Genomic DNA, 7,283 nt, shown 5'->3' with positions numbered 1-7,283 from the left:
TCCGAAAACAATAGTACAGTGAACCTACAAGAGATGAAACTGGAGATGGCCCCCATACGTCGGTATGAACCAACTCTAACTTTTCTGCCTTGGGTGTCTTGCCAATCTTTGCAAAACTGACTTTCTTCTGTTTGCCAAAGATGCAATCCTCGCATAGGCCAACATCCACATTCTTCAGCCTGCGTCGTCCAACGTGGTCGAGACCGCAGATCCGGACTTCTCCTCCGCCGAGAAGATGGCTACTGAAGACGCTCCAGCATTGTCAAAGAGAGCACGCCAAAGACGGCGTCAACGCCTTGCTCGTCAGCTGGCCAAGGCTTTGGAGCCGATGGACGGGATCCGCTATAATGTGGATCTAAAATCCAGGCAGCGCCGGGAACAACAACGGCGAACAACCAACTCCTCCTCCAAGACAAAAACGAACGAATGGGTTCGTGTCAAGAGGACCCGCTCCACCCTCGAGGAGCGAATCAAGAAGCGTCGAGCATTGCTCGCACATGCCCGAGCCCTTTTGCAGAAAGCGAAAGAAATGCAGAGGGGAGAAGCAGTGGAGAAGCCGCCTAAGCGCAAGCAAGTTTGGGTGCCAAAGACAAAACCAGCACTTAAGGCAAAAGTGGGCGGAGTTATCGTCCAGCCTATTTCAAATCCAGATCTCGTTTCCCCTGTACCCGCACCTCCGACGGAGTCAGGAAAGAACGTGGATCTCACTAAATCCAGGGGTCCTTTGAAGGGTCGCCTCGATCCTGAAGATCGAGGTAAAGCACCCGTCAAGGAGCGATTGGGACCGTTGAAAAGTCCCCAAACAACAGTCAAGACTGGGGGTCGTACTAACAAAGGGAAAGCCCCTATTACCGACCGCATTGGATTGCGAGTCGAAGTTCAAGAGCCCGTTGGACTTTCACGCTCTCAAAGGCGTAAAAGTGAACGAGTGACTCTTGGAGACGCAAATAAAGCGTCGCGTCCCCAGAGGGAAACATATTTGTCTGATGACGATGTTACACCTGGGAAGGCGTGCCAATACTTTATGGGTTGCTTCAGATATCAAACTGATGAGCTGTACTATAGGGCTGGGGGTGCGAATAAATCCTGAAAAAGAAATGTTCGAGACACGGAGCCTCATTGTCCGTGTGCCAACATAATCAAAGCAGTATTATCAGAATGCTGCTGTTCTAAAACCCCAAAAAGAGTCTCGGTGTTTGAGAGAATCTCTACCAGGGCGTCCGAGGCCAAACCAAGGCATTTCCAAAGGAGGAAACCCATTCGCCAAGATGATGAATTTCCAGAAGTGTCCGTCAATATGACCGGCAGAAGGAAATCGACGCAACACTTAAACCCAGATCAGTTTGCCGATGTATCCCGGCGTATGACTCGGTTGCGGTCAGGGATCAATAAGCGAAAGAATTACCAAAAGATGCAAAAAGGACTTCCTTTGGAAGAGGAGGTATTAGATGCTGGTTCAGATTCTTGCTCGGCTATAGCGTCCGATGACACGGCATCGAGTGCGGGACAACCCTACGAGTCATTTATGATCAGCGCCGAACAAGTAACCAAGATGCTTGAAGAGGCCCTGGCTAAGCAGAAAGAAAGCTTCAAGTTCGAGATGGATCTGGCTATGCAGCAGATGAGGGAAATGCATGACCAGCAAATCGTGACACTGACAACTCACCAAGGAGAACCCAATCGTCGCAATAATCCGAATCAAGATGAGAATGAACGGGAAGAAGATAATGTCAATCCTGTTAACAATAGTAACGGAGGCGGTCCCTTGAATGATAATGCGAAGGAGGACCACGTTACCTCTCCCCGAAGCCACTCGAAGACGGATACGAGTGAAGATAAGAAGATGAAGGACTTGGAGAGCAAAATTAATGCTTTAATGTCTGCTCAAGAGGTAAAGAAGACCGCCATTCCGTGTCCTTACCCGAAAGAGTGGGACTCGATCCCGTATCCAGCGAATTTCAACCTGATCAACTTCACGCTGTTCGACGGGAAGGATTCGCCCACTCAGCATCTAATCTACTTCAAGTCCCACTTGGGCATGATCTCCGGCAATGAAGTCTTGATGGTTCGGTCATTCGTCGGCACCCTTCGCGGGCCTGCCTTCGATTGGTATCGGCGTCTTAAATTTGGAAGCATCAACAGCTGGGAGGACCTGGAGAGCATGTTCCTCACTCATTTCTTCGATGATGATGCTGAAGTGTCAATCAGGACACTCTTCGATGAGCAACAAAAAGACGGAGAGTCGGTGGATACCTTCATCAAACGCTCCCGCAATCGGGCAATGAACTGCAAGGATCCCATCACGGAGGAATTCATCTTACAGACTTGTCATAACAATTTGTCCATTAACATCTTGGATGTTATGGGAGTAGAGCCGCTCAAGACATGGAAGGATTTGAAGGCCCGAGGAGAGCAAGCCGAACGATTCCTCAAAAGGAAGAAGGCCGAGAGGAGCCAACCGATGGCTAATTCTCCGAACTCGAACTTCGCCTCTCTCGATAGGGGCAAGGCACCTGCAGCGGCTGTTGATCAAACGTCAAAACAGCAGTCCCGAAGACAGCAGAAGACTTCGGATCAAAAGGCCCAGAAAGAGTACTCGTTCAAGGACGAAGACGTTCCCGCCATCTTCGAGTCTCTTCTCGAAAACAACAAGATCAAGCTACCACCTATCGTCAATCAGGAGGAAGCTGACAATACTGCGGATCCGAAGTACTACGCATATCACAGGAGCAGACCTTGGTTGAAGCCGGCGTCATAACGCTAGGGTAAGCCAAATGAGAATGGAAAGACTCCAAAGGGTATACGAGTATAAACTATTTCTCAACACTCCGACAAGTATAAGAGTATAAACTGCTCCTTCCTACACTCCGACAAGTATAAGAGTATAAACTGCTCCTTCCTAGACTCCAAAGGGTATACGAGTATAAACTGTTTCTCAACACTCCGACAAGTATAAGAGTATAAATTGCTCCTTCCTACACTCCGACAAGTATAAGAGTATAAACTGCTCCTTCCTACACTCCAAAGAGTATATGAGTATAAACTGCTTCTTAATCCTCCGACCGGTATAAGAGGTTAAACTGCTTCCTGATACTCCGACAATTATAAGAGTATAAACTACTTCTTAACCCTCCCACCGGTATAAGAGGTTAAACTGCTCCCTGATACTCCAATAGGTATATGAGTCTAAACTGTTTCCTACCGTTGATGGGAAGTTCCTGGAGAATGTTACGCTAATATTCTTAAGGATAACCCGGACATGTAACGGAGTACAAAGTCAGACCCAGTTCCAAGAAAGAAGCTGGGGGTGGATGATTCATGTAATGGAAAGTTCCCAGAAGAACGCTATATGTAATTTTCTTAGGGATTACCCGATAATTACGAACAAGGTGATAAACACTAAACCCCCACTATGATTTGTACTCCCATCCTCACTGTCTACCTGGTCAAACCTTCCTATAGTTAGGACCACAACCAAAGTCCCCTCTCGATTCCTTCCATGAACGAGAGGTCCACTTTCAAATTGAACGATCAAGCCTGTAAAAGGTAAGATCATCTCAAACCTCCCACTTTCACTGCTTCCTTGGTCAAACCTATAAAAGTTAGGGCCACAACCAGATTCTCCTCTCGATTCCTTTCATGAACGAGAGGTCCACTTTCAATTGAGCAATCAAACCTATAAAAGTTAGGATTGTCTCCAACTTTACTTAGTCAAACCTGCAGATAGTTAGGACTAAGATTGAGTTATCCTTTTCGATAAACGAAAGACTTCCATCTCTTCCTTTTTCCACCAAACCTATAAAAGTTAGGGTCGAAATTGGGCTTTCTCCTCAATAAATGAGGGACTCTTTTTGGATCGAATGACCAATCCTATAAAAGTTAGGGTCTTTTGAATCTTTCCGATTCTCAGGGTGGAGATCCCACTCTTAGTTTCATCATTTCGGATTCTGGGGGTGGAGATCCCACCTTGAGTTTCCTTTCCAACTGGAGATAGAATATAAAATTCTTCCTCTTTAGTACCGGGAGATAGAATATAAAATTCTTCCTCTCCCATTTTCTAGTCTGCCTTTGTTCTTAGAAAAGACACAATTTTCAACTTCCAATCCGGGCACTTTGCGCACGGGGAATTTTATCTCAACTCCTAAATAGAGATAAGCCTACGCCTAACACGCGTTGCCGGTTTAGTCTTTCACCGATTAAAAAAGACACCAGAATCCAGTCTGGGGAATTTTATCCCGAAGCCTAAGCAGGGATAAGCCAACGCCTAACACGCGTTACCGGTTTAGTCTTTCACCGATTGAAAAAGACACCAGAGTATAATTCTGGGGACTTTCATCCCGAATCCTAAGTAGGGATGAGTCAACGCCTAATACGCGTTGCCGGATGCCATATTCCCGTAAGAAATGGCGAAGTCTATGTATTCAAAATCATAGCATTAAGTCTAAGAGAAGCAATTCTCTTAGCACAACGTTACATGTGAAACGGGTTTTAATAATTCACATGCTAGCCCGATTCAAACGGTAATCGGTAAAGGCACGTCAAACCCGTTGATGGCTGAGAATTTGTCAAAAATCCCAAAGTCTATGTCTAACACGCATTGCCGGTTAGTCTTTGACCGTAAAAAGGACAAAAGACCACATATTCAACATTATGGCAGGTTGTTATTAATAACACCATAATCCGTGCCTCACACGCGCGGGGAATTTTATCCCGAAGCCTAAGCAGGGATAAGTCAACGCCTAACACGCGTTGCCGGTTTAGTCTTTTACCGATTGAAGAAGACACCAGAATCCGAGTCTGGGGATTTTTATCCTGAATCCTAAGTAAGGATAAGTCAGCGCCTAACACGCGTTGCCGGGTAGTCTATTCCCGTGAGAAAGACGAAGTCTACGTATTCAATGTCGTAGCACTAAAAGAGTTAACTCTTTTAGCACAACGTTATGTGCAGAACGGATCTAAACAATCTGCATGCTAGCCCGACTCAAACGGTAGTCGGTAAAGGCTCATCAAACCCGTTGATGGCTGAGAATTTGCCAAAAATTCTATAAGTGTGAGTCATTGATGCATCAACTCTGTTAGTTGGTCTCGTGACTCGATTATCCAACAACATTAAAATAAGATTCACAAATACAGACGAATCAACTTGAGACCGCTATGCTCCAATACCTTAAGAGCTTAAACTGTGTATACTCCAACAAACGTACGAGTATAAACTGTGTTAATGGCGATTCAAAATCCTAGGGTCGACGCTGATCAACGCGTAACCCTAGGTCAACGCCAGTCAACGCGTTGCGACCAAAGTCAACGTTTGACGATTCGAAACCCTAAGGTCAGCGCCGGTCAACGCGTAACCCTAGGTCAACGCCAGTCAACGCGTTGCAACAAAAGTCAACGATCGATGATTCGAAATCCACACGAGTCAACGTTCGACGATTCGAAACCCTAGGGTCGACGCTGATCAACGCGTAACCCTAGGTCAACGCCAGTCAACGCGTTGCGACCAAAGTCAACGTTTGACGATTCGAAACCCTAAGGGTCAACGCCGGTCAACGCGTAACCCTAGGTCAACGCCAAGCAACGCGTTGCAACAAAAGTCAACGTTCGACGATTCAAACCCTAAGGGTCAACGCCGGTCAACGCGTAACCCAAGGTCAACGCCGGTCAACGCGTTGCGACGAAAAGCTAACACACGATGATCCGAAACCCTAAGCCAGCACAATGTGGCGGAGGTAGTTCAAAGTCAACTCAATGACACGAGCCAAACTCAATTCATCAGCTGCAGACTCGAGACTCCGACGACGGCCAAGCGATAAACGCAGCGCCGGAAGAACTTCGGCTATTCGTCAAAGCATCGAATAGACCGAAAATCGAAGGAGCCAAGAGTTGAAGCTAACCACAGGTCCTTACACCGACTGAAGGCCAGACCAATCACATCCAAACTATTCCAGCCTCTTCTATAAAAGAAACGAGTCAGGAACACTTTGGAGGGGGTATCTGTAGGCATCAAAAATTGCCTATAGGTCTCCACGAACGGTTCAGTGTTAAAGAGCGACGATGAACGTCACTATCCGATCCACAGGAGTTCAATTGACGTCGATGAATGATTGAAGTGAATCGACGAACTACGTGAGCTGATAGAATTCGAAATAACGAGAAGCACGGGCACATCGGGAACCCTGCGATGTTTCACAAAAAGAGCAACGTCCTTCATATCTCGTTCACTCTCAGATAATCCCACCAATGTGGAGCGATAGAACTCTTCGCAAGCTTCCAAACGCAACTTGGAATCAACTCAACATCGAAGTTTCGGACGAAGAATTTAGTGCCGAAAAGAATCAAAACAGTACGCACGGAGCGTCTGCAGCGCGATGAACTGGGACAACCCGGGGTATCATCGGGAAAGTCGAAACCCCCAGGGGTGTCTAGGCAAAAGCGGCCAGACACCCCAAGAACCCCAAGCGGCTGTCTCGGCTTTGCCTAGACACCCCAGGGGTGTCCTAGATTTTTGGGGACACCCCAGGGGTGTTGCCTATAAATAGAAGCCTTAGGCCTCACTTTTGGGGATCTGGATTTTTGGAGAATTGGCGAAGCCCTGCTGGAGTGAAGAGTGATCGAGCACTTCAACACAAGAGAGTTCTTCATCAGATCTACATCACCCGCATCCGTTCCTTAGCATTACCCCTCGTCGGTAATCCTAAGAAGAGCAAATATCTCGCTTTATCCGAGATATGCGCTTCAAGTTTCTAGATCTCCTCGCGGATCGACGAAGCTCTGCCCGATTTTTCTGGATCAGATCTGATTGCCAGGTAGTCCACGGATATCGACCTCCCCATCACAGGCTAAAGACCCACGCAAGCAAGAGACGATAAACGGATCTTGTGTTTATTTTCAAGAAAGTTATAATTTTTATTTTCGTTGTTTGAATTCATTTGTAACGTTTGAAGTTTTAATGAAATCAATGATGAAGACAACGTTTGACGAAAACATTTCCGAAAATACTCTCCCCCTTTTCTTCTTCTTTCTTCGTCTTCTCTTGTGTCTTTCTCCTCCTCCTACTACACTTTCTCCTCTTCTTATCTCCTCCTCCTCTCCCCTCTCTCTTCTCCTGTAAGAGTCAAAGAGCAGACGCCTGGATCCAAGAAATTATGGCTCCCACGGTCCCCAAGCTTGAATCCGAAGATACCTCGATCCCAAGAATCCCTCGGATCCCTAAATCGCTAACACTAATCCCCCGTCCCCGGATCCCAAGCCCTCTCCAAACTCTCTCCCTAAACCTCGCCGAT

Source organism: Asparagus officinalis, chromosome 8, assembly GCF_001876935.1.
Source record: "Asparagus officinalis chromosome 8, Aspof.V1, whole genome shotgun sequence".
In the NCBI taxonomy this organism is placed as follows: domain Eukaryota; kingdom Viridiplantae; phylum Streptophyta; class Magnoliopsida; order Asparagales; family Asparagaceae; genus Asparagus; species Asparagus officinalis.
Note: the sequence above shows the minus strand (reverse complement) of the source record.